The following is a 6,126-nucleotide window of genomic DNA, read 5'->3' on the forward strand; positions in this document are numbered from 1 at the left end:
CGGGCTTAACTTGCCCTTCTTGCCAAATCTCATGACACCCTTCATGGGCGATACTTTCAACAATACCAAATCACCCTCCGTGAACTCAAGATCACGGACTCTCTTGTCCGAATAGGATTTTTGCCTGCTTTGAGCTGTCTTGAGCCGGTCTTGGATTACCTTCACCTTTTCCAAAGCTTGCTGAACCATCTCTGGACCCAAAAGCTTCCTCTCACCCGGTTCGAACCAACCAACTGGAGAACGACACCGCCTACCGTACAAAGCCTCATATGGAGCCATCTCAATACTAGAGTGGTAGCTATTATTATAGGCAAACTCTACCAAAGGCAACTGCTCGTCCCAATGACCTCCAAAATCGATAGCACATGCTCTCAACATGTCCTCCAAGATCTGAATAACCTGCTCTGACTGACCATCAGTCTGCGGATGGAATGCTGTACTGAGCTCAACCTTAGTACCCAAAGCCTTCTGAAAAGACTGCCAAAACTGAGCTGTGAACTGTGACCCTCTGTCAGAAATGATTGAAATGGGCACGCCATGCAATCGAACTATCTCACGAGTATAGATCTATGCTAACCGCTCTGCTGTGAATGTAGTCTGAACCGGTATAAAATGTGCGGATTTGGTAAGTCTATCCACAATCACCCAAACTGAATCATGTCTCCTCAGAGTACATGGCAAGCCCACCACAAAGTCCATAGTGATTCTCTCCCACTTCCACTCGGGAATCACCAGATTCTGAGCTAACCCTCCAGGTTTTTGATGCTCATACTTAACCTGTTGGCAATTCAAACAACGAGCCACATAATCAGATATGTTCCTCTTCATCCTCATCCACCAGAAATGTTTCTTCAAGTCTTGATACATCTTTGTGGCTCCCGGATGTATGGAATAGCGAGAACTATGAGCTTCTTTCATAATAGTCTGCCTCAGGTCTCCTACATCTGGTACACATAACCTGTCATCATGCCATAACACTCCATCGGAGTCAATAGTCGCTCTCTTAGTCTGTCCCTGCTCCACTTGCTCTTTGAGCTTAAGCAACCAGCAATCCTCGAACTGATGAGCTTTGACCTGCTCAATCAAAGAAGACTGTGCAACTACGCAAGCAAGTATCCCTCCACAAGGCGTAGCATTAAGTCTAACACCACTATTGGCCAACCGCTGAAAATCTATAGCTAAAGGTCGGATTGAGGATAAAATAGAAGCCAAACTACCCATTGACTTCCTACTCAAAGCATCTGCCACTACATTAGCTTTCCCCGGATGGTACAAAATTGTCATATCATAATCCTTTAGTAACTCAAGCCATCTCCGCTGCCTCAAATTCAAATCTTTCTGCTTAAAGATGTACTGAAGACTCTTGTGATCTGTAAATATCTCACATGGCTCGCCATACAAATAATGCCGCCACAACTTCAAGGCAAAAACCACTGCTGCTAGCTCTAAATCATGAGTCGGGTAGTTCTTCTCGTGATTCTTAAGCTGTCTAGAGGCATATGCAATCACCTTGCCTCTCTGTATCAGAACACAACCTAAACCCACTCTCGAGGCATCACAATACACTGAATAGCCTCTCTCCCCAGTAGGCAAAGTCAATACTGGAGCCGAAGTCAAAGTTGTCTTGAGCTTTCGAAAGCTCAACTCACACTCCTCTGTCCACTTGAACTGGACATTCTTTTGCGTCAATCTGGTCAGCGGTGCAGCTATTACTGAAAATCCTGCCACGAAACGTCTGTAATAACCGGCTAAGCCCAGGAAACTCCTGATCTCAGTAGGAGTAGTAGGTCTAGGCCATTGCTGCACTGCATCAATCTTCTTTGGATCGACTAGAATACCATCCTTAGAAACCACGTGACCTAAAAACGCCACTGTATCTAACCAGAACTCACACTTCGAGAATTTGGCATAAAGCTTGTGTTCTTGCAGCTTCTCTAACACCGCCCTCAAATGACCCTCGTGCTCCAACTGGCTACGGGAGTAGACCAATATGTCATCAATGAATACTATAACGAAAGTGTCGAGAAAAGGCTTGAACACTCGATTCATAAGATCCATAAATGCTGCCGGGGCGTTAGTAAGCCCAAAGGACATGACCAAAAACTCATAATGGCCATAACGAGTCCGAAATGCAGTCTTTGAGATGTCCTCTTTCTTGATCCTCAACTGATGGTAACCCGATCTCAAGTCAATCTTGGAAAAACAGACCGCACCCTGAAGCTGATCAAATAAATCATCTATACGAGGTAGTGGATACTTGTTCTTGATTGTGACTTCATTTAATTGCCTGTAGTCAATGCACATTCGCATGGAACCATCCTTCTTCTTCACAAATAATATTGGAGCACCCCAAGGTGACACACTGGGCCTGATGAAGCCCTTATCAAGCAAATCCTGAATCTGTTCCTTCAGCTCCCTCAATTCAGCAGGTGCCATACGATACGGGGGAATAGAAATAGGCTGAGTCCCCGGTAAAGTATCTATGCAAAACTCAATCTCTCGGGTGGGAGGCAATCCTGGCAAATCTTCAGGAAATACATCTGGGTAGTCCCGTACAACCGGAATGCTATCTATAGTCACTGTCTCAGCTTGAGTATCTCGAACCGTGGCTATGAATCCCAAACAGCCCTGGCTAATCAATTTACGGGCCCTGAAATAAGAAATGATCCGCTTTTCTGGAGCGGCTGTGGTACCTTTCCACTCTAATCTCGGCTCTCCAGGTATATCAAATCTAACTAGCTTGTTACGACAATCAAGTGTAGCATAACAGGCTGCCAACCAATCCATACCCATGATGACATCAAAACTGACCATCTGAAGCTCGTGAAGATTCACCAAGGTCTCTGTACTCTGAATAGATACTATACAATCACGATATACTCGATCTACCACTATAGACTCCCCAACTGGGGTAGATACTAGAAAAGGCGCATCTACGTAATCGAGTACCCGCTCCAAACAAGTAGCATAAAATGGGGATACATAAGAATAAGTGGATCCAGGATCCATCAAGGTAAATGCCGGATGATAACAAACTGTGAGAATACCTGTGACTACTGCATCACATGCATCAACATCCTGTCTGGCCAAAGCAAAGAAACGGGGTTGTCCACCCACTGCCTGTGCACCCTGAGTACCCTGTCTAGCTGCTCCACGACCTGCCTGTGGTACTGATCTAGCTGGAACTGTGGCTATAGGTGGCGCCGCAATGGCACCCTGCTGCGGGGCTGCCGGCTGGACTGCGCCTACAACTCTAGGACATGCAAAAGACAAATGACTCTGCTCCCCGCAAGTATAGCATCCAGTGAAACCCCTCATACACCTGCCTGAATGGTTCTTCCCACAAGAAGAACAATGATAAGCCATGTTCTGAAAAGAACTACGTCTCTGGTGTTGCTGCCCCTGCCCCTGCCGGGCTGACTGAGAACTAGGTGAGTCCTGAGAATGATTATGTGAAGCTGACTGAGGAGGTCTAGATGACCCCTTACCCTGAACACCCCTGCTCCCAGATGGAGCCAAACTGGGTACCACTGATGTGCGCGACTTCTTCCCTTCTCGCTTAGTCTTGTCCTCTAAATAGTATACCTCTCGACGCATAGCACTATCTAGAACCTGATCATAAGTAGACCTCCGCACCTCAGTAGCTAAGGCGGTACGGTGGGACCATTTCAACCCATTCACAAATCTCCTGCCCCGATCCTCTTCAGTAGGAATGATCTCAAGGCCATAACGAGACAACCTGGTGAATTCTGCATCATACTGTGCCACAGTCATGTCGTTCTGACGAAGCTTTTCAAACTGATCGCGCAAAGCATCACGCTGACTAGGAGGTAGAAACCTGTCCATAAAAAGTGTCACAAACTGGGCCCAAGTGAGTGGGGGAAAATTTGCACGCCTATTACGACTCAAGGTAGTCCACCATGACTCTGCCAATCCAGAAAGCTGAAAAACTGTGAAGTCAACCCCGTGAGTGTGTAAAATACCCTGAGTCATCAGAATCTTTTCACACCTGTCTATGAACCTCTGGGGACCCACCGAATTAGGAGTAGCATCGAAGTTCGGTGGTCCAAAACCCATGAAAGCTTTAAACTCATCTGTAGCACTTGCCCTCCTACCAGTAACCGAAGTTGTACCCCCTAGATGAACTGCTGGTTGTGTTACCACCTCAGCTGGTGGTGGAGCTAAACCAGGTGGTGGTGTCTGAAAACCCTGTGCGACCTGCTGCTCTGTGGTAAGAGTGGCTGGTGTCTGACCACCCACACCCTCCCGCGTCTGGGAAGTAGCTGAAGGCATAACTCCACCTAGACGAGGAACAATAGCCTCCATAACTGAAACCATCCTGACCAATAGCTCTGGTGGTACTGAAACTGTAACTCCCTCTACTGGGGCTGCTGCTGGTATGTCCATGACATCCTCCTCTGCCGGAAGCTCGGGTGGTGCCTGTCTGGCGGCTGGGGGTCTACCTCTAGGCATAGCAGCCTGTCGTGCTGGAGGCCTTCCTCGTGACCCGGCTCTCCCCCGTGCTACTGGTGCACCCCCTCGCCCCGCAGATGCAGAAGATCGAGTCCTAGCCATCTGTTCCAGAACAAGAAAAGGGTTAATTCCTTATTCAACTTTAATGGCACGATAAGAATTAGAAAGAAGGGAAATTTTTCCTAAAATACCCAAGCAGCCCCTCGAAGATAAGTACAGACGTCTCCGTACCGATCTACAAGGATCTACCAGGCATCGTTCCATGACTTCAAGGAAATTGAAACCTAGGGCTCTGATACCAAGTTTGTCACGACCCAAATCTGACACTCAGGCCGTGACCGGGCACCTGACGAGCTTCTACCCATGAGGCGAACCCTCTAAGCTAATCATGCGAAAATTAACGAATAAAATGAATAATACGCAAAGTCTCATAATTTAAAGAAAAGTGCGGAAACGAAATACAAATACTGAGTCTTGCCCATAAACCCCATAAAAATGTCTAAGTCATGGAACTACTAGTCTGAATATAAAAGTACGAGACGTAGCTCGGAATACTACTAAGTCAACTAAAGAAGAAGAGGCCGCCATGATCTAATGGTGGCTCACCTCCACTGAACTGGACTGAACAAAGCTGGAATGAATCAAGTATCGGCTACCTGGTCACCGTTAACCACACCTGCACACATACAACATTAACAAGTGTGAGTCTAAAAGACCCAGCAAGATCATCGACACTCTCAGCTTACCCTTGGGGCAAGTCTTTGAAATTCCTGATAATGCATAAAATCAATTACACAGTACAAGTATATTAAATATATACAAACACTGAAGCTAAGCTAAAATCATGAAGCACAACCAAGCAGAACATGAAATACTCTAAATCTGAATCTATGCTCACGGGACATAGTACGTATTTATCTATGTCTTACCCCGTTTTCCGGAGAGGGCATTATTTACCCCCATCTTACCCGGACGAACAATACATGAAATATACTGAATCTGAATGTATGCTCACGGGACATAGTACGTATTTGTCTATGTCTTACCCCGTCTTTCGGAGAGGGCATTATTTACCCCCATCTTACCCGGTTTACTTAAAATTCTAGCATCTATCTCTCACCGAACATCAATGGGACCTGTAGAAGTATGCCCCTCTGAAGACCGTTAACTGTTCTGCTAGTAGTCAACTAACCCCTTATTTACTGACACAAAAAGAGAACCTTAAAAACGATACTCAGCAACATATGATAGAGATTCTGCTAAATTACCCCTCATGTATTAACACACAAAATTATAAAGTCCAAGTCTATAATACCACTCAACGATAGTTCCTACTGCCAAATGAATTTACTGTGCAAAATAGAAATATAATCTAGGAAGGTACTGCCCACTATATAAAAATATATTCCTATTCCCAAAGCCTAATAAGTACAGTCATGTCTCCCATAATCATATTGTCCCCCAAAGAAGAATTCTTGGCATTATTCTTTAAAGAAATAATTGTACTACCCATCCTAGTTCATTCATGAAACATAGCCTTCCTATATATAAATAAATATATTTGACAACAACTATTCAATCATCTTAATTTGGCAGATTTTGACAATTGGGAAAATTAACATAGAATAAGAAAAAGTTTTCCACGTTTGGTTT

The sequence above is a fragment of the Lycium barbarum genome, chromosome 9 (genome assembly GCF_019175385.1).
Source record: "Lycium barbarum isolate Lr01 chromosome 9, ASM1917538v2, whole genome shotgun sequence".
NCBI classification, from domain to species: domain Eukaryota; kingdom Viridiplantae; phylum Streptophyta; class Magnoliopsida; order Solanales; family Solanaceae; genus Lycium; species Lycium barbarum.